The 22,975-nt window shown below is 40.1% G+C and overlaps 1 protein-coding gene across 4 annotated transcripts in view; it reads left to right on the top strand.

Moving 5' to 3' along the window:
- pam (peptidylglycine alpha-amidating monooxygenase) overlaps positions 1-22,975 on the top strand; it is a 347,354-nt gene that overhangs the window by 38,904 nt on the left and 285,475 nt on the right. For all 4 annotated transcript variants that reach the window (XM_041185953.1, XM_041185952.1, XM_041185950.1 and 1 more), the window contains exon 2: positions 18,021-18,129. The gene's annotated coding sequence lies outside the window, so the exon portion shown is untranslated. The remainder of the gene's footprint in view (positions 1-18,020; positions 18,130-22,975) is intronic.

The following is a 22,975-nucleotide window of genomic DNA, read 5'->3' as shown; positions in this document are numbered from 1 at the left end:
GTGAATCTCCTCTGCACCCCCTCCAGTGCAATCACATCCTTCCTATAATGTGGCGACCAGAACTGCTCACAGTACTCCAGCTGTGGCCTCACCAAGGTTCTATACAACTACAACACGACCTTCCTATTTTTCGTAATCTATGCCTCGATTGATCAGGGCAAGTGTCCCAAATGCCTTTTTCACCACCCCACTAACATGCCCCTCTGCTTTCAGAGATCTATGGACACGCACTTTGTTTCTCAGAACTTCCTGGTGTCATGCTGTTCATTGAATACCTCCTTGTCAAATTACTCCTTCTAAAGTGTATCACCTCTCACTTTTCAGGGTTAAATTCCATCTGCCACTTATCTGCCCATTTGACTGTCCTGTCTTTATCTTGATGTGGTCTACCTGGGCTTCCAAAAGGCATTTGATAAAGTGCTACAACAGACTTGTCAGCAAAGTTAAGAGCTCATGGAAATAAAGGGAACAGTGACAGCATTGATCTGAAATGGGCTGAGCAATAGGAAACAAAGACTAGTGGGGAGTGCAAAACAAAAACAGAATTACCTGGAAAAACTCAGCAGGTCTGGCAGCATCGGCGGAGAAGAAAAGAGTTGACGTTTCGAGTCCTAATGACCCTTCAACAGAACTAGTGGGGAATGGTTGTTTTTCAGACTGGAAGATATGTAGTGGAGTTCACCAGGGCCCAGAGCTAAGAACGCCTGCTTTTCTTGATTCATATTAATGACCTAGGCTTCAATGCACAGGACACAATTTCAAAATTTGACGATGAGACAAAACCTCGAAATGCATGGATTTTTTTTATTCATTCGTGGGATGTGGGAGTCGCTGATGTGTCAGTGGTGGATTCGTTGCCAATCAAGTGGGCTGCTTAGTCCTGGATGGTGTCAAGGTTGAGTATTGTTGGAGCTGCACTCATCCAGGCAAGTGGATAGTATTTCATCACACTCCTGATTTGTGCCTTGTAATAGGTGAACAGGTTCTGGGAAGTCAGGAGGTGAGTCACTTGTTGCAGGATTGCTAACCTCTGACCTTCGCTTGTAGCCACTGTATTTATATGGCTAGTCCAGTTCAGTTTCTGGTCAATGGTAACCTCCAGGATGTTGATAGTGGGGGATTCAGTGATGGTGATGCCATTGAATGTTAAGGGGCGATGGTTAGATTCTTTTTGGAGATGGTCATTGCCTGCCATTTTTTGTTGCGTGAATGTTACTTGCCATTTGTCAGCCCAAGCCTGGATATTGTCTGGGTCCAGCTGCATTTTGACATGGACTGCTTCAGTATCTGAGGAGTTGCAAATGGTGCTGAACATTGTACAATCATCAGCGAACATCCCCACTCCTGACCTCATGATGGAAGGAAGGTCATTGATGAAGCATCTAAAGATGATTGGGCCTAGGATAGTACCCCAAGGAATTCCTGCAGTGATGTCCTGGAACTGAGATGAGTGACCTCCAACAACCACAATCGCTTCCTTTGTGCTAGGTATGACTCCAACCAGCGGAGAGTTTTCCCCCTGATTCCCATTGACTCCAGTTTTGCTGGAGCTCCTTGATGCCATACTCGGTCAAGTGCTGCTTTGATGTCAGCAGCTTTCACTCTTGCCTCACCTTGGTCTCAGCTCTTTTGTCCATTTTCGAGCCAAGGCTGTAATGACGTCAGGAGCTGAGTGCCCCTGGCAGAAGGCCAGTGAGCAGGTTATTGCTAAGCAAGTGCCACTTGATAGCATTTTTGATGATCCCTTACATCATTTTACTGATGATTGAGAGTAGATTGATGGGGCAGTAATCGGCTGGGTTGGATTTGTCCTTTTTTGTGTACAGGACATACCTGAGCAATTTTTCACATTTTTGGGTACGTGCCAGTGCTGAAACTGTACTGGAATAGCTTGGCTAGGGGTGCGGCAAGTTCTGGAGCACATGTCTTCAGTACTATTGCGGAAATATTGTCAGGATCCATTGCCTTTGCAGTATCAAGTGCCTTCAGCTGATTCTAGGTATCATGTGGAGTGAATTGGATGAAGACTGGCATCAAATGGATAATCCCCTCTGCACTTCTAGCTGAAGTTTGTTGCAAATGATTCAACCTTATCGTTTGCACTGCTGTGCTGGGCTCCCCAATCATTGAGGAGGGGTATATTTGTGGAGTTGCCTCTTCCAGTGAGTTGTTTCATTGTCCACCACCATTCACGACTGGATGTGGCAGGACTGCAGAGCTTGGATATGATCCATTAGTTGTTGAATCACTTGGCTTTGTCCATCGTTCGCTGCTTATGCTGCTTGGCATGCAAGTAGTCCTGTGTAGCTTCACCAGGTTCGCACCTCATTTTTAGGTATGCCTGATGCTGCTCCTGGCATGCCCTCCTGCACTTTTCATTGAACCAGGGTTAATCCCCTGGCTTGGTGGTAATGGTAGAGTGGGAGATATGTTGGGTTATGATGTTGTAGATTGTGGTTGAGTACAATTCTGCTGCTGATGACCCGCAGTGCCTTATGGTTGCCCAGTCTTGGAATATTGTCAGGGCCCATATGCAGTATCCAGTGCCTTCAACCGTCTCTTGATATCACGTGAAGTAAATCAAATTGGCTGAAGCTTGGTATCTGTGATGCTGGGGACCTGTGGAGGAGGCCGAGATGGATCATCCACTCAGCACTTCTGGTTGAAGATTGTTGCGAAGCTTCAGCCTTACCTTTTGCACTGCTGTGCTGGGCTCCTCCACCATTGAGGATGGGGATATTTGAGTTGTTTCATTGTCTACCACCATTCATGACTGGATGTGGCAGGACTGCAGAGCTTAGATCTGATCTGTTGGTTGTGGGATCGCTTAGCTCTGTCTATCACTTGCTGCTTATGCTGTTTGGCATGCAAGTATTCCTGTTTTATAGCTTCACCAGGTTGATGCTTCATTTTTAGGTATGCCTGGTGCTGCTCCTGGCATGCCCTCCTGCACTTTTCATTGAACCAGGATTGATCCCCTGGCTTGATGGTAATGGTGGAGTTGGGGATATGTCGGGCCATGAGTTTACAGATTGTGTTCAAGTACAGTTCTGTTGCTGGTGATGGCCCACATTGCCTCATGGATGCCAGTTTTGAGTTGCTAGATCTGTTCAAAATCTATCCCATTTAGCACGGTGGAGGGCATCCTCAATGTGAAGGCGGGATTTCATCTCCACAATGACTGTGCAGTGGTCACTCTTATCGATATTGTCATGGACAGGTGCATCTGTGGCAGGCAGGTTGGTGAGATTCCCTCACCACCCCAGACCCAGTCTAGCATCTAGGATTCAGCCAGCTCGGTCAGTGGTGGTGCTACCGAGCCATTCTTGCTGATGGATATTGAATCCCCCACCCAGAGAACATTCTGCGCCCCTGCCACCCTCAGTGCTTCCTCCAAGTGATGTTCCGCACTAATTCGTCAGCTGAGGGAGGGCAATATATGTAATCAGCAGGAGGTTTCCTTGCCCATATTTGACCTGATGCCCTGGGACTTCATGAGGGTCCGGAGTCGATGTTGAGGACTCCCAGGGCAACTCCCTCCCAACTGTATACCACTGTGCCATCACCTCTGCTGGGTCTGTCTTGCTGGTGGGACAGGACATACCCAGGGATGGTGATGGTGGAGTCTGGGACATTATCTGTAAGGTTACGTGAGGATGGTTATGGCTGTTGCTTGACTAGTTTGTGAGACAGCTCTTCCGATTTCAGCACTAACCCCCAAATGTTAGTCAGGAGGAGTTTTTGCAGGGTTGATAGGCATGATTGCTGTTGTCGTTTCCAGTGCCTGGTCGATGCCAGGTTTCAACCTTTTTTGTGCCTTTGTAGCGGTTTGTTACAACTGAGTGGCTTGTTTTGGGCCTGGTGTTACATGTAGGCTAGGTAAGGACGACATATTTCCTCCCCTAAAGGAGGTTAGTGAACCAGATCGGTTTTTACAACAAATCAACAATGATTTCATGGTCATCACTGGACTTGTAATTCCAGATTGTTATTGGATTCAAATTCCACCTTCTGCCGTGGTGGGATTCGAACCCAGCATTACCCTGGGTCTCTGGAATACTAGCCCAACGACAAAACCACTACACCATCCCCACCCCCCTGAATGGAATGCACTTCCTGAGTCTGGTGGCGGCACCTTCAATTGAGGCCTTCAAAAGAGCTTTGGATAATTATTGGAAGAGAAAATTTTCAGGGCTATGGGGAAAAGGCTGGGGAGTGGAGCTAGGTGTGTTACTCTCAGAGCTAGCATGGACACACCGGCTGAAAGGCTGCCTCCTGTGCTGTAACCAATCTATGATTCTATGAGTGTTAATAAAACAAAAGTGCCATCTTTTGAAAACATGTTTAACGTATTAAATCATCAGCAGTCAAACCTAATACACTCACTGCCAGAGCCAGAAGAACAGCTTCAAAATGGTTTTGCAATTCAATTGTTCCACAAAGCAAACCTGCTGTATACACACCCAAAGGGTGGGGGCAATTACACAATGTATTGCTTGAAACAGCAACAAGACTAAACAAATACTTTATGTAAAAGACCACAAGTTTCAGATTAGCAGCACACCTGTACTTCTGGGACAGGGTGGGATAATATTTTATGCCATCTTTATTTCAAAACATTTAAATTTATTCTTGGTTTGTACTTGTGTTTTTTGTGAGCATTAATGCTTTCTACAGTATAGAATTATTTATCTATTGCTCTTTTTGGCAGAATTTATATTGAATTGTATAACTGAAATGTAATGCATTTTTAAATGAAACTATTTTGTAGAACATCTACCTTTTAAGTGACCTAATAGACAACAAAAAAAGAGATGATTCATGTGTTAAATTCAGTTATGATCTGAAGAGTTACTGAGGTTATTGCAGTCAAGAAAATTGAAGTGCTGCTTCTAGCAATTTAAATTTTATTGCAACACAACTGATTTTGAATGAAAGTAGTATTTACTGGTAGATGGTCATGCAGGTAATTTGTTGTGTAACCTGACTTTAAAGTTATTGTGATCTTAGGAAAATCTCTGATTTGAATTATATCTAAAGGCATCACACTTTGAAAGGAAGCATTTTTTTGATGATTGAAGTGCATAACAAGTGCAGAACTGTTTAGTCTTGAACAAAATTTGATGGTAGTTCTGCATAAAAATGGATCAAACAGCATTTGCATTAGTTGCAAATAAATAAGATGGACCAATAGGTGTATTGGGTCAGAAGTTTAAAGTGCATACGTTTGTTGACAAGGGAGCAAGTTATTTATGCTTTCGATTGTATAAAGATGGCTTTAGCCTGTGTGTACACAAGATTTGTAGTTAACTCAAACTATTTGTCACCCTATCTCTGTGACCTTGAGTAGCCTGTTAGGAAATAGAGACAGTTTAAATAAGCTATATTGGTATTTGTAGGTTTTAGGAATGAATTTTAACTTTGAAGTTTGTTTGATTTGTATTTCTGTATTTGTTTTAAGAAAGGTCAAATTGAGTTTTGGTTTCACTTTAAAAGGTGCTTGCATTTCTAATGAGAGTTTTACGACTATAAGCTAAGTTAAGCTAACAAGAGTAGGAAAAAAAGTGCTGTTGCCTAGCAACAGGGGCCTAGAGAGGCAGGACCTTCTCATAGACAGACACGGAAGGAGAGAAACAGCAGTATGATTTTGGAAGCTGTTTGAGTTCAGTTGGTTTTGAAAATTGTTCCAGTCTCTCCTGGTACCTAAGGGGACAGATTGCAAGTCCCAAGCTACAGAAAAACCCCCAGAATCCAGGCGAGTGAAACGGGGGAGAGTTCGAAGCAGACCTTCAAGTCAGAAGGAAGGACAGGAACCTGGAAAAGGTCCTGTTAAGTGTTCTCCTCTCCATCTCAGGTTCTCCTCTCATTATACTCCAGCTGCCATCTTATTGCCACTGACTTAACCTGTTTATATCTCTTTGCAGACTCTCGGGTCCTCCTCACAACTTACATTTTCACACAGCTTTGCACTGTCAACAAACTTAGATATATTACCCTCTCCCTTTGGCTAAGACATTAATATGAATGGTAAATAGCTGAGGCCCCAGCACTCTTTGTGGCACTCCTAGTCACAGCCGGCCAACTTGACAATGCCTGTTTATGCCTACTCTTTTCTTCCTGTCTGTTGACCAATCCTCTATCCATGACAAATATATTACCCCATACTCCAGGAGCTCTTATCTTTTTGTGTGGCAGCTTATCAAATGCCTTTCAGAAATCCAGGTATTCTACATCTATTGGTCCCCCTTTATCTATTTAGCAATTACATCCTCAAAAAGCTCTTAATAAATTGTCAAGCATGATGTCCCGTTCCTAAAACCATGTTGATTATCACTTATGCTTATATTTCTTTACATTCCTGTACTTCACTTTCTGATTTCAATTTGTCCCTGCCAATAACAAGAAAAAATTTAAACTTTTTTTAAATTTAAAAAGGTAGTTCTCTTTATATTTTTCGCTTAGATTTATATATTTTCCAGACTGTGGTTTGTGTTGTAGTGAATGTTTGAAGACATGTTAAAACTTAAGAGTGTAATTTTTCAGTAATGGCATTTAACATTTTCATTTTTGAAAGTAATGACCAGGCAAAACTATAGCTTAATTTCAATACGTTCCATGTTCATGTTATAATTTTCTCCCCGTCGTGCGGGCTGGGCAGGAGCAGGAGCAGGCGCGGGCTCATGCGCAGCTGATCGCCACCCGCAATTGGCTGCACGCCACCATTTTACATTGGTGGGCCAATTGAGGCCCACCCAGTGTGACGTGCATCTGGAAGCGCTCAGCGGTCCCTGTGCGGGTTGGGGGAGGAGGGAGAGTCAGGGAAAGAGTGCAGAAATCTCCGAGGCACAAAGCTGCCTCGGAGATTAATTTCATTATGAAAAATGGAAAAAAAAAATTTTAAATTACTCAGACATGTCCCCTCATGTGACAGTGTCACATGAGCTGGGACAGGTTTATGTCCCAATATTTCAATAAAAAATTTTATTTAATTTATAAGACCTTTATGAAACCTCATCCCACTCGTGTATGAGGTTTCATGAGAAATGCGAAGGTCGCCTGGGCTCTTTGCCTGCCCGTCAACCTTAAGGTTGGATGGGCAGCCCTGTTAATGAAAACAAAGATACCTGGAAATACTCAGCAGCATCTGCAGAGAGGAACACAGTTAACATTTAGAGTCCGAATGACCCTTCAACAGAACTAAGTAAAAATAGAAGAGAGGTGAAAATTTCTGTTTTTACTTAGTTCTGTTGAAGGGTTATTCGGACTCGAAACGTTAACTGTGCTCCTCTCCGCAGATGCTGCCAACCTGCTGAGTTTTTCCAGGTATTTTTGTTTTGGATTTTCAGCATCCGCAGTTTTTTGCTTTTAGCCCCGATAATGATTTCAGTTGGTTTTTAAATGGCCTTAACAGGCCTTTGACAATTCAGCAGGCACGCAGCTAACTCTGGTGCAGGCCCACCGATCTGAAATTCAGAATGATGTGCAGTGATGTCGGGACACATTCGTGATGTTAATGTGCGTCATCTTATGCATCGGCGGGTGGGGCCTGCCCCCACACACTGACCAGAAGATTCAGGCCTTGATACCCAAACAAAGAAAACTAGTTAAATTATTAAACATTTATTTAAATCTCTGAGCAGCAGTGATGTAGCACACTGAGCAGTATTATATGGAAAAGTTTAGAATCATTATCACACTATCCTGGTATGTCTGTGTGGGAATTAAGTTCACAATGTTATTTCTAAATAGTGTGCAGCTGTGAAACTTGAGTGCTTCTCCTGCAAGGTTGTCAGGGCATAGAGCAATTAACCCAGGAACACAGCGTCTGGCGATTCCTACGTTTCTAAGGTGCTCGAAATATTAAAGCATATTTCTCAAGATATACAACCGTTGCATTGTTGACTGCTTTTTTCATTTGTTCTTGGGATGTGAATGGCGCTGGCAAGGCCAACATTTATTGCCCATCCCTATTTGCCCATGATAAGATGGTGGTGTGCAACTTGCTTGGCTACTTCAGAGGGCAGTTAAGAGTCGACCACGAGGCACTGCACAGGAGCATTATAAAACATAATATGACACTAAGCCACAAAAAGAGATACTAGGTCAGATGACCCAACGCTTGGTCAAAGAGGAGTACCTTAAAGGAGGAAACCGAGGCTGAGAGGGGTAGAGAGGGTATTCCAGAGCTAGGGGCCTAGGCTGCTTGTGATGAATATCTGGTTCGTAGTTTGTTAATATTTTAGAGGTATTGTTTAGTTCTGGGAAGATTAAAGTCTAACTGTAGAAAAGGGGACACGCAACTAAAGTAGCTTGGAGTCGATTGAAAGTTTGTGGCCATGTTGACTTAAGGGGTTAACAGCTAGAAAGGTAAGATACTAAAACAGCAGTGGACTTACTTAGCTGGAGAATTGGAGACATGATGTTTATGTGCTGGCAAAGAAGTGCAGTCAAGAGAGATGCTTTGTTTTGGGAGTTAGAGCTAAATTAGTTTAAAAGCATTCAGTGAATTTTGAAAGGCAATGTCATCATGGAGATGGGCAGAGATGAAGATGGTTCTCTTGATTTAAATTTATCTCTGCGAGGAGAGGGGGTTGTTGCAGTTTTGATCTGGTGTGGTTTGCAGCTCATAGAGAAGCCCTGCGAGCTTGTTTTGAGGATTCTGCACATTTTTGTTCTTTGAGATTGGTGTATATTTGCAACCTCCATGGCCATCAGTTCTGAGATTTCCAGTGTGTTTGATTTACAGGATTATAATTTGCAGATGACTGTGGCTATTTTGGTTTAGATCCAATGCCAGTTTAATTTTATTACTTGGCAATTTCTTGGCAAAGCTTTTATTTAAAATTTCTGATGCATATCTATGCATCAATCCATGCTGAATAACGTGAAACTTGAGGTTTCATCATCAGATACACTCTAGGGAATGTTTGTGGAAATCCATGGTTTTCAAACAATGACAGGGACTTGTAGAAAACTGCAAAAAACTGAAGGCACACAGATTCGACAGAAGCATCTAATAAGAAAGTAGTAAAGCATTTGTACACTACGTACACTATATATTTAATATGTACATGACATACAATACATATACAATTGTAAATATTAGATGCAATATTTATTACATTATATCATCCTGCCTGCTACCTCCCTCCCTCACCCTCTACATAGACTATTCCCTTACTTTCTCCCTCACATGTTCCAGGGACAGTCTCTTCCTGTCAGATTGTAGTAGTCAGCCAACTATATATTATTTTACATATCCTGGGCTAGCTCTTTTGTTAAAAAGGGAGAAATTTCGTACATTTATTTCATGGTAGCCACATTGCTTTTGCCCTCTGCCAATCTCTCAATATGGGAAAAAAATATCAACCAGAGAGATACAGATCTTATAATGATAAGTGTGTGAGAAAAAGTGTGAGTAGGAGTCAAGATAGAGGGATACAAAACAAATTAGTAGGAAAGAACCAGAGAAATAGTATACAATAAAGAGTTTTTAATATATGTCTATGAGCAGTGCCATGAGCGATTAGCCCATACTAATTAATATATTAGTGAGCTGCTAATATTACTGATTGGACTGTTAGTGTGAACTAATCTGGATGTTGAAAAATGTGAGCTATTTTTAGTTGATAGGATATGTCCCAATTTCTTCAACATTAATGTTCATGCAAGGCATTTTATGCCCTGGTTTTTATGCCCTGCCCCTTCACTTCTTCTCTGCTCACCGTCCAAGGGCCCAAGCACTCCTTTCAAGTGAAGCAGCATTTCACTTGCATTTTCCCAACTTAGTCTACTGCATTCGTTGCTCCCAATGCGGTTTCCTCTACATTGGAGAGACCAAATGCAGACTGGGTGACTGCTTTGCAGAACACCTTCGGTCTGTCCGCAAGCATTACCCAGACCTCCCTGTCGCTTGCCATTTCAACACTCCACCCTGCTCTCATGCCTACATGTCTGTCCTTGGCTTGCTGCATTGTTCCAGTGAAGCTCAACGCAAACTGGAGGAACAGCACCTCATCTTCCGATGAGGCACTTTACAGCCTTCCGGACTGAATATTGAGTTCAACAACTTCAGATCGTGAACTCTCTCCTCCATCCTCACTCCCTTTCTGTTTCTTCCTCCTCCTATTTGTTTTTTTTCCAATAATTTATATAGATTTTTCTTTTCCCACCTATTTCCATTATTTTTAAATGTATTTCCACCCAGTGTTTTATCTCTACCTTTTAGCATTCCTTCACCCCACCCCCACTAGAGCCATCTGTACCTTGTTTGTCCTGCTTAATCAGCACATTCGTTTAGATAATATCACCACCTTCAACACCTCTTTGTTCTTTTGTCTATGACATCTTTTGTTTATCTCCACCTATTACTGGATTCTTGTCCCAACAAACTACCACCACGCCGCCGCCGCGCCCCCCCCCCCCCAACCAAAACCAGGTTATATTTCACCCCTTTCCTATTTTTACTTAGTTCTGTTGAAGGGTCATGAGGCCTCGAAATGTCAACTGTGCTCTTCTCCGCAGATGCTGCCAGACCTGCTGAGTTTTTCCAGACAGACTAGTAAGTGGTGAGGAAAAAATTGAAAAAATAGATGATAATGAAAGTATGTGACAGATGAACAGAGAGCAGGAATTGAAGATGGAGAAAATAGTCATTTCAGAACGAGAAAATTGCAGGAATTCATTTTTGCTATTGTGCTTTGCTGACAGTACTAACATTGATATTAGCTGGTAGTTCTCTATATTCAAAATAAATAATTAAAACAATGATAATTCTGGAAACAGTTTTTAAAAAAGAACCTTGGTACTTAGAATTCCATAGACTGCATACTCCAGACCGTGGCATATAAGACAACCCAATTTTATTTGATGCCAAAATGCAGGTTTAGGCCTATACTCGGCATATGAGTCGACCCCCCCACGCGCCCCAACTTAATGCTAATAAATTTTTTTCAGTCTACCTGGATTATGCCAGTTTCGAAAGTATAATTTTAAAATGTTGAAATGCAGACTATGAATTCAATTATACCATGGGTAAATATCACTGAACTTTATAGTTACATGAGAAATGATAAGTAAAATAAATCATTTATTGAAACCATTGAGGATTTAAATAAAAATGTTAAATTTTTCATCCAAGTTATTAACAGTTTTCTTACTGTTGAACTTTAAAGCTATCCAGTGGATAATACTTCGTGTGGGCTTGTGTTACTCACAATAAGTGGTTGTGGTAAAATAATTAATCCAGGCTGGTTTTTTGGTTCAAGCTGGTTTATTTTCAAGACAGCTTCAGTACCACTGACTTCCAAGTAGCTTCCTCCCAAAGCATTCCAGCTGTATCTTTTTATTGTTTAGATGGGATAATTAATGCCCATCACCTGCTTAACTAGCAATTGCCTTTAACAAAAGGTGATTGCCATGCAGTGTGATTATTTATACATTGACAGATTCCCCTCTACACACACATTTCATCATTATAACATGCCACTCTTCCAATAGATTTAGTAATTTCTTAGAGCAGGCACTTTTTGTAGAACAGTCTGATAGTTGATAACTTGTGTCAACCCATTGTATCTCAGAGACCCCTCTTCTCTCTAACATTTCTTTTATGCTGGCTAGGTCTATTCTTAGTCTTTTTTCAGTGACAAATCTCATCGAATGAGCATGATCCCAAAGAGACCGGTTATCAACATAACATTCTACGGGCAAAATTTTATACAATATTTCTGTCAGTATATTGGATAAGTAAACCCCCATAACTAACGCTTCTACTAAACTCCAGTGTTTCAGCAGCTAAGGAGCTTTTAACCACCCTTTTTAATTTCTTGGCCTCTCAAACCAGTGGGCAATATTTATCATTCTTTCCCACCAACAATATGATAAACCCTGCTGTACTAGAGTACCCACCAGGAAGATTGGCATGTGAAGCATTGCTAAAAATGACCAACCTCATATCACCAGGTTCACCCAAGGCTGGAAACTTGAACATGCATCTCTGAATTTTATTTTTTATTAGTGTCGTATCTGCTCTCCGAACTTCCTCAACTGTTGCATGTTTCATCATAGTACTCAGCTCCAACACATCATAATTAGCATCAGGCCTAGTCTGCGTGCACAACCAATTCAACTGCCCAAACTTCTCAACTGTTCTGCTTCTTCCTTGGTAACATTATCCTTTTCTTGTGAGGATCTAACCCAAGTTATTGGGATATGATTAACATTTTTTAAAACAAGATCGTTGATTCAATGTCACTCCTAACTTGCTCTGCTTAATGTCTAAACCTATCTATTTAAAAGACCCTCAAACTAGACTTCTGACCTTAAATCCCTTCTTTATCGATTACCCAGTGTACAAATTCTACAGAGCCCCCCCCAGGGAATCATCAATGTGCATGATAAAGATTCCAGCTAGTTTCTCATTACGATACCAGTAGAACATCACAGGATCTGCTTATAACTTAATGCAACCTATTTTCAACAGGACAGATCTCACGGATAAATACCAAACTCTTGATGCATCATTCAATTATTAAACACACTTGTTCAATTTCCACAGCTTTCCTTCTATAAATCAGCTCCTTTGGGCAGTTTCAAAAAAACTCCCCTTCGAAACTTCTCCCACTGTAAAAATGCAGCCTTTATATCAATTGATTTGCACTCCCAGGAGTAGGAAGCCAAAGTAGCTTAAAAAAAAATCTTCAAACTCACTTTCCCCGCAGCAGGCGAGTCCACTCTGACATCCTGATCCCTGAGTCTCTCTTCAAAGCCTTAGGCTACTAATCTCACTTTGGACTTTGGTCTGGGAGTACCTTTCCTGTACATGTCCATCTGTGAGATGAAACTGGCTGTTCTCTGTCAGGTATTTCAGAATATACCCCAAATTCCTTCCAACTATCTAACTCTTTCCATTTGGCTTCCTTTATCAGCTTATTTTCCAATTTATTAGCAGCTACTAAAATCTCTCGGTCATAAGGACTTCCACTTCTATTGAGATTCCTAGCTTGCTCTCTAGTCTCTGTTCTTCTTAAGCTATGACCTCTACTCACATTTCTCTCCCTTTCTGGACTACTACCAAATGATCTTTCTCCCATGTGAGCAGAACCCCGTTCGTAAGTCCGTGATTTTTTTTCTAGGGTCATGGCCATTTTCTGGTCCACTGTCAGAATTCATACTGAGCTTTCTGGGTTTCCATATCTTTACCTTGGTTTGCCAATTTATAGATCTTGTCTCCTGTCCTTCATCCTGCACATTTAGCCAATGTTTGTATTTACCAATGGCCTTTCCTGCTCTCCCTATGATGGTGGTATCCCTCCACACACTGGTCCCTTCTAGCATGTATGTTACCTTTGTTCCTATTTTGGGTAGTTGCCATTTTGAATGCCCTTTGAATTATCCTGTATCTCAAGTGTTACTTTGTTCATAGTCAGTCAATATTGTATCTGCCATCGTCCGCTCCTCATAACTACCCAGTGTGCGTGCGTGTGTATGCTAAGTGCATGGTGCCTCATCGCTTTCTATGTCCTGTTCAGAACCTGTAAAGGTGTAGTCAGTACCAATTAACCGTGAAGATTGTACCCTAACAGTTTGATTGCTGTGTTGCATAATTACTACTTTCCCATCACTCCCTATTACCTTGCTAGGTCCTTTCTACTCTTTCCAGCCTTCCCTTTCATAATATACCATGTTTCCTTGTCTAAACTGTATTTCTGATGGTCTTATGCAGTGGCGTAGGGATCGCAAATTTTCTCCGAAACCTCAGCTTTCATGAAAACTTTTCTACCCACATGCAAAGCATTCAGATGAGCAGAAAAGGTGGAACTAATGCTAGTCCCTTCAAGAACAGGAGGAAGATCTGATAACACTGAAGGCAATTTCGGATTTCTTCTGTACACCAACTGTACCCCCCATTTGCAAAGAGTTCTTTGTGTGTGTACCACCAATGCTAGTGCCATTAGTAATTTACAATCTGGTTGATTGGCCAATATTTTGTGTAACATGTTGTCTATTACTGCATGATTTCTTTCACAAAGACCATTACTAAGCGGGCTCTTAGGTGCAGTGTTTAAATTTTTGCACATATCTTGATTCATCATTGGCAAATTCCTCACCATTATCTTTGAAGAGCCTTGGTGTTCCTAATCCTGTTCCTACCCATATCTCCATGACCTTATTGACAATGGTCCTTTTGCCTTTACAATGTATTCTAGTGGATAGACCAAATATGGTTGCCATATCTATGAAATGTAATAAAAAAAATACCCCTACCCTTGTCCCACATTTCAAGTCCATTGCTACTGCATCGTTAAATTTCCTGGCTAGTGGCAAGCTCACAACAGGATGCATGGTGTCTTGCGATATTTAGACAAATTTCAGACTGAGCAGCGATTTGTTCAATGGGGTCATTGTATCCTTTATCGACCACCCCCGTATCTGAGTAGAGCCTTCAGTTTCTGTGATGCCGGATGTGCAAGCTGTCTATGTATTTTCCAAATTATCTTTTTGTCCACCAAATTCTTATTTTCAGCAGTTAACAAAACTTCATGAACTTTTTGATGAAAAATCTCTGGCTTCCTTAGTGGCAAGCAGTAATGGCCTGACCGAGTAAAACGTAGATCCACATTTTTTCGAAGCACGACTACTTTATCACTCTTCATATCTAGCATCATCTGAGCCGCCTTTATCACAGATCGATTTAACAATCGTGGTACCTTGCTGGAAACCACATCAGTATTGATAAATAGATTGATCCCTGCTATCTTACAAGGGAGGACCACCTGTTTGCAGGTTGGACAATGTTAATATATTGTCATCTCTGAAGCTGAAGCAGGTAGAGCTTTCATACTCCTTGACCTTCCAGCGGTCTGCTTCATCGAGAGACTCCAGATAGCGGTCAAGCCAGTCTATGCCACACACCATAGAAGTTCAACCACTGTCCAGAACGGCACAGTTGAAAGAACCTGTTATCAAGATACTCATCACTGGATTCAAACTCTTGTGATCAATACAATTCCATCAAGGCAATCAACATCTCATTTTCAGTTTCAGATGAATCCGTCTCTTGGGTCACTTCAAAAACACGATTCCGTCACCACGTATGATACTGGGAATCACACCGAAAGCACCTATTAACCATTCCCTATGCATTTTTTTGGGTTAACCGTCTACAGTCATCGTCCCACACATGCTTTTCATCCGGACTCTTAAATTGGCTAGGGTTACGACCATTTTCAGACCTCCTGTCATTAACCCCATCTTTATATTGGAATCTTCATCTAATATTTGGTCGACCTCGAAATTCAGCCACCATTGACTCCTCTATCCTTTGTTTCATAGCATAGTTGTTCACATTTGCCAAGAAAGTGGCAGGGACCGACTGTTTACCAAGAAGTTTTTTTTTAGGGTAACAGCCATTTGATCCAGGAAATAATTTTTCCCCTGGATTTGAACCCCTGTTACTACGGAAAAGCTATCAACATGGGAAACGTGAGCATAGTCCCGTAATTGAAACGCCAGTACCGATTCTTCAATTTCAAGTTCAAATCTCTGTAGTCTTCTGTACCATTTGTCAAAATCCATGATATATTCCTCCATCTGTTCATCTGATTTCCTAAACCTATCAAAGATTGTCCAAGCTTCATACACTTCCAATAACTTATCCTTTTTGTAAAACTGATCCAAAAATTGTAACAGAAGGTTCAATCCCTCTTCATGATCCAAATCATCCACTTTCTACTCTGAAAATACCTTACTCATTATCTTACTTTTGGCTGGTAATGATAATGCCAAAGTCATACCTTCTTCCGGGGTATGGAAGTAACCCGGGTCCACATCTCAACTTCAGCCTTCCATTGCTGACATGGTTCAGAGTCAGAAAAAATTCTTGGCTAGTCAAAGCTTGCGATTTTGCACCATTCTATAACTTAAATTGTCAGCAACATTACACTTCTTTTTCCTCAGAGGTTTGAGACAGAAAGCTTTCTGCAGCAATCAATCACCAAAGCTTAAAGACCATCCTCTGCTGCCATGTTACTCACAATAAGTGGTTGTAGAAGAATTAATCCAGGCTGGTCTTTTGGTTCAAGCTGGTTTATTTTCAAGACAGCTCCTCAGTACTATTGACTTCCAAGTAGCTTCCACCCAAAGCGTTCCAGCTGTATCTTTTTATTCTGTTTAGATAGGATAATCAATGCCTTCACCCGTTTAACTAGCAATCGTCTTTAGAAGGTGATTGCCATGCAGTGTGATTATGTATACATTGACAGCTTGAGCTTGGCCTAAATAGCCAAGTGGTTATGGTACTGGGTCTGTAACCCTAAGATCAAGAGTTCAAATCTCACAATGGCAAACTATGAAACAATGTAACTTCATCTGAAACAGATGGAAACAGGTTTACTCAAAAGAGTATCAAGAGTTCAAATCTCACAATGGCAAACTATGAAACAATGTAACTTCATCTGAAACAGATGGAAACAGGCTTACTCAAAAGAGTATCAAGAGTTCAAATCTCATAATGGCAAACTATGAAACAATGTAACTTCATCTGAATAGGAACAGATGGAAATGTGTTTGTACTCGAAAGAGTTACATTGACAGCTTGTGTATGTTTTATGACTTTGGCTGTGAAGATTATCTTAACCTGTAATAGTTTAGTCGGGATCTTGTTATTCACTGAAACTCAAGGCAGGGACACTGGTGGACAGTAAAAGCACCTTAAAGACTATTTGAGTTGGGTTTCAGTGAATGTCTGAAAAGAGTTAATAAATTAATAGTTTTTATGTTAACTGAATGTGCATGATTTTGATTGATTTGAAAGCAGGAGCATGAGTTTTTATGGATTTATATCTGTCAATTTGTCAAATACAGATCGATGGTCCCTGATGTTTTTCTATTGGTAGGTTATAATAAAGAGGGAGGAGAAAATTTGATTTTTCACAATAGAAGTTAACTTATGTCCAGTACATCCCTTTTTTTTTTCTTTGGGTGCAGTTAGATGGCCGGAAAGTGAGTTCTTTTTGCCCAAATGTCTATTGCAGGACATCAGAACAAACTGAATTTATCCAGTACTGTAAAATATTGAAATATTCCATCTTCCCAAAAAGAATAGTGTTTGGCTTTGCCATCTTCCCACATAAGCGTTGTATACTTTTTCAGTGCCTCCCAATGGAGAGTATTTACTTTCCTTGTTGCTGCTTGGCTGGGCACATTTTATATTTGGAGTATGAGTTGACCCTCATTTTTGGAAGGATTTTTTGAAGTTTGAAAGGTTGACTTCTATGCTGCGATCTATGGTTTAAAAATAAATCACTTTCTGAAATGACTTGAGATTTTAGAAATTCTGTTGTTGATGATGATATGTGAATGATAAATACACTTATATCGAATTTCGCATATCTCAGCAGAATTATTTATTAATTTTGAATAGCTGGCTAATATCTCTTGAATTAGAAGAAAAGGAAACTCAACACCAAATTGACCATAATTTCTGCTCTTAACTTGAAACTTTTATTACTAGCAGGTCTGTCACGCTGTTTCTCAGAGGTAGAGAACATTTAAAAGTGTGAAGAAAGCTTGATACTTACAGGAAATGTACCCCATGCAAAGCCTTTAGTATAATAGATGATAGAGCCACTGAAATTTATTCATGCACTAATTTCAAGTGACAATTATGATCTGAAAGAAAAAATTGTGCTTATCACTCTGACATTCTTGTAGCAAAATAATATTACTTTGACTGGGTCCCAGAGATGATGCATTTTAGCCTTGATGTCTTAAAAGCCTGGGCACATAAAAGCTGTGTGTCAGACCTGACCTTCACTTTGCTCATCAGGTGTGGAGGAGAAACTCTATGGTTTTGTGATGTTTCTACAAAGTCTTTCCTAGAGACTTCAGTTGCGATTAAATAGAAATAATTGTTTGTGAGTATTTGACAATGAATGGTATTCATCACTCGGTAATATTGACGGAACTATAGCTGCACTCCTCGCATTCATCATAATAACTTGTCCTTTTCCATTTTCTAGTTCAAGGCTGACTTGATACAGTAGTACCAATGAGGTACCATCTGACAAAGCTTATTCCCTAGAAAAGGCATTTGGACGAAATGAATCATGCTGACATAAAATGTTTCAAGTAAGTTTTATGGTGGTAAGGGCTATCGTTGTTGGTAAACTTTTAATATAATCTAAACTTTAATAATTATTAGAAAAGAAAAAAACTATTAAATAACTTTATACTGTTATGAAATCAAAGTTTTTCATTGGTGCCTCTGATGGTTTAGTAATTAGGAGCATGCTCCCAACACGATAATGAGCCATTTGGATTAGAAAGGTTCCAGGTTTAATCCCAGATCTCTAGATGATCTAAATTAGAAGAGCGTAAAGTCAACATTGGAATAGGAAACTAAACTAACCATGGTTCCTGCTCCTGATCCTTTGATCTAACTGGCAAGTGCATGAGTAGAAATTAGATGAGGGCAGTATTAAACCTGACAGTGGAGTACACCATGGGTTGAATAGGCTTCTAGCATTCATTATCTTGATTCGCACGTGAAGATTAGCTATTTGGCCAGGTTACTGGAGGGCTAAGCTGTAGCTGAATAATATTTTGTAATTGCCCTTTGAGCTTTTCTTCTGAATTTTGAAAAATAACCCAACCAGAATTACTAGAAGCTAAACAAATATATTCTGGCAAGCTGATGACTAAATGGCTGTAATGCATCCTGAAAAATTGGGTCTACAGTACATACTTAGACTATGATATTATTCAGCTAGGAGTGACACCTCTGGATAAAATATCCAGTCTGATCCCAGGCTTTTTGCTGAGGCCTTGAAGTAAAAATTTTAATGAAGACATTTAAAAAGTCATAAGGTAATTCACTTTGTAAATCAAGTCATATTATTCGGAAATATGCAATCTTTTGAATTTTTTAAAAGTTACAATATTTTTAGAAAGCATTTTGAGTGATAAAACCACATGCTGCTGTATTAAAAGGAGCTAGAGGGAGCTTTGACAGGTAAATCTTGAGATCAACTTTTCAACTCCTTTTCAAGGATGAAAAATTTCTGCCATTTAGCAGAATTAGCCTTTTGGATAATAGAATTCCACCCTTTTAATTTTTTTTTACCTCCACCTCCCCTCGGCTGCCACCTCCGCCATTGTGGCCAAAGTCAGGAGGAGAGAGTCTCAGAAAGCCCGGAAAATTTCTCACTCTGCCAACAACGAGGCAGGGAGCAGGCTCGATGAAGGCTTCACGCATCTTACTGAGAGGGTACGCTCTGCTGCAGGCCTGACAATTGGAGTGGGAGAGGTGCCGGGAGGGGGTGGAGGGGAGAAGTGGAACCCAAGTCTGAGGCAGAAGTCTTCTTTTCCCTCTGGATAACTTGAAAACAGTGGGTGCAGAGAATGTAAATGTGGCTGTGTCAAAACTGGAAATTCCCAAAGTTAGTGAGATAGATTCTGCATTTTCCGAATGGCCTCCTTCTGTGCCATTAAAATTCTGTGATTATTGATTTGTCAAGTGAAAAGAGAGTGAGATGATTAAATTTGCGAACTAAAAGCGGTTGATGACTTCTGGCCTCCAGCATTGAAGAAATTACAGAATTCTTTGCTGCACTAAAAAAGTTCACAAGACACCAAAATTTTGTTCTTTACTCAATAAGATATTATGCTGTATTAAACTTTAAAATGCAATACTGGTCCATTAAAAAAAACCCCTCAAATTGCACAATCTTTCTTAAATTATGCAGCATCACTATCATGGGGGAGGTGGTGGCGTGGTGGTATTGTCACTGGACCAATAATCCAGAGATCTGGTGTAATGCTCTCGAATCGAATCCCACGGCAAGTCTAGTGATGACGATGAAACCATTGCCGATTGTCGTAAAAACCCATCTAATGCCCTTTAGGGAAGGAAATTTGCTGTCCTTACCTGGCCTACATGTGGTTGACTCTTAAATGGCCTAGCAAGCTACTCAGTTCTCAAGGCAATAAATGCTGGCCTAGCCAGTGACACCCCATCTCATGAATTCATCAAAAAAAAAATTGAGAATCAGACATGCAGTTATTGTGAAAGGTGATATTCATTAACCAAAGTACTTTTAGTACTTTTGTTTAGATGAATAAGTATTCTAAAATTAATTTGACAACTTGCTCCTGCTACTAATTCAGACTGGTACGTTTTTTGTTTGAGTTCGTCACTGAATAAAGTCTGAATGGGAGTTCTTGCAAAATAGGATAAAACTGAAATATTAAGGGACATGCTTTGACACGGTACAAATAGCTACCCAGGAGGAGCAGTGGAGCCAGAGTCTTGGCCGATTATAGTGAATTAATGCTGGTTTTCAGTCACGGTGGCTTGGCCATGAAGGGGCCTGATGGGCACTAGGGTGGCTCCTGTTGCTGTAAGGCTGTTGGAAAGGTCAGGCTGGAAAGGTCAGGCTGCTGGGTGAGTGAGTTGGGGGGGAGTGTTTTGGGAAGAGGGTCGTGTATGTCTGTGTGTAATGGGGGAGAGGGGCAGATTACAATGTGTGTTGGGAGGGTTTGTGAAAAGCTTTACAGAGTTGGCTTCACTTATGGGTATAGAAAATAATATTTTTACCAAGTATTTTGAATGCAAAATTTATGTGAGGTATGTGTTGATCTTTAATATATTAGCTTTTGTTATATACTGAATGTTACCACTCTGTTGCTGTTTTGGTTTTGCTGGTATCTGGGATTACATTAATTTTCAAGAGTTGTTCTTATATATTCGCTCATGGAATGAGAGTGTGCTGGCGAGGCTGATCCCTAATTGTCCTATGAGAAGGTGATGGCTAGTTAAAGTGTGGTCATATTGGAAAATAGTTTGTGAAGCACTATGATATTTCTTTGCTTCACTTTGGATGTACATAATCCATCAAGGACATGTTCTGTTGCTTACATGGATTTCATCCTGTATTACATGCACTAACTGCATTGAATGCTGAGGTCACTGGTGATTTGATACAAATGCATTGGTCCACAGTCTTGGCAATAATACAAAGTAAACAAAGGCTAATGACTTGAAGTCAAATAACTCCACCCATTTGATGTGGTTTAAAAGCATTTGCATTCACTACAGATCATAAGTGCTATCATTACATGATTCCTTCTCACAAAAAAAATTTCAAACCTTTTTGACTTTGACCAGTAATTTTCAGACCTTTTAGTTTACAGCCACTCTCTTCCCTGCTTATTTGAGGGCTACCACCTGTTACTGTTACACTTCACTGTTTCATTTCTGTGTAATAGTAAGTCTGGATATCTAACAATGAAGTTTGCATAGGAAATGTCAACAGTGATAATAGAGTTTATGATTTATGAAAGATTTTTAATGTGTTTAAAAAATTGAATATTTTGTTATGTGCACTGAAATGACACTGACTTTGATGTTGTAGCAGCATTGTCTGAAAGTGAGTTAATAATATGACTGCAATTATTTTGTATGTCTTCATCTGCTAGTTACAATAAAAGTCAATTAACATTAAAAAAAGCAATTGAATGGATATGTCCTCAGGCATGGATTAATTTCCTAAACACGCTAATAGCAAAACTGAGTTTATAGATGCAATTTAGATATATGTTATTGATTTATATATTGCTAGTTAGTGCTTTTAAGTGATACATTTAGATATCAATATTCTTTATACAATGCAAACTAAAATGAATTCAGAGCACTAGTACCTTTTTACACATTGTTACCTGCTCCCAATGGGTGTTAAAGAACTGAAATATTTATTAATTGGCTTTAGTAGATAAATAAACTACATGATGTATGTCACTAGGCCACATAGTATTAGTTGTGTATTTTACTTGTGTTATATTTAACTTTCCCTCATTGTTTTTTAGCTGCTGATGAGAGGGGAATTTATATTAATGTTGGCACATTTGTTAAAAAGAAGCAACGAGTATAAAAATAATTCTCTTGAGATACCTTAGTGAATACTTTTTGAAAATGTATATAGTCCACTTCTGCTTTCCCTTAACTTATCCAATTAGTTACCGCTTCAAAAACAAATTTTGCTATCTTTGCCAAACATGACTTTTAACAAATTTGTGCCTGATAAATACTCACATGTGAGTTTGGAAACCTCTGATGTAAATCTTTTGGTACTGTAGCCTAAAATAAACTCTAAATCTAAACACAACTGTTATTGGAATAATTGAACAAATTCAGTAGTTGACAAATGATGGAACACTTTATTGTACATTACTGCTTTTGAGTTAGGTTTATTTGTGCAATCAGTGCCTCAACAGAATTTATAATGTTTCTGCCCCGTTTTGAACCGTGGACCGTTCGTGTGTTAGACAAATGTGATAACTACTACACTACAGAAACAGCCGTTCAACAGAATTTATATCTAATGAATAATATTTTCCTGGTAATCAAAGCATTACGAGATGAGGATAATGCCTTCTACATCATGACACTTAAAAGGTGGTATTTTAAGAAACCAGTCAGGCTTGCAATACAGCTCACTTATGCTTGCTTGTTGGAGGCTACACATATTCAGGTGCAGGGACCTGTCCTTTGCAGGCAAAAGAATGATGTCCAGACATTGCACCTATTTTGAATAAACAATAGTGTGGGGGTGCTGTAGCTCCCTGGTGCATTCATTATGGCAACCCCTCAACCAATCAGAGTCAACTTGCCAACCAATCAGCACCCCTTTCTCATGTAGTTGTTGGAATGAATAAAACAAGCGCTCTTTGATGTAAGAACAACAGGTAGGGACTCAGTACATAGCATCCTGCAGGTTGGCCCAACACACCACACCAGAAGCAATTTTAATAGTAGTGGTGCCGCAGTTTAAGATTTTTCCAATATCGTTTTCTTATGCAGTTTCCAGAAAATAGGCCAAGCCCTTAAGATCTGAGATCTACATCTGTCACATTTTGCCATATTGACTTGCCAGAACTTGAGTCTAATGATTGTTTGCTGTAAATCACTTGCTGAAAA

The sequence above is a fragment of the Carcharodon carcharias genome, chromosome 4 (assembly GCF_017639515.1).
Source record: "Carcharodon carcharias isolate sCarCar2 chromosome 4, sCarCar2.pri, whole genome shotgun sequence".
NCBI classification, from domain to species: Eukaryota; Metazoa; Chordata; class Chondrichthyes; order Lamniformes; family Lamnidae; genus Carcharodon; species Carcharodon carcharias.
Note: the sequence above shows the minus strand (reverse complement) of the source record. Positions and strands in the feature narration are given on the sequence as shown.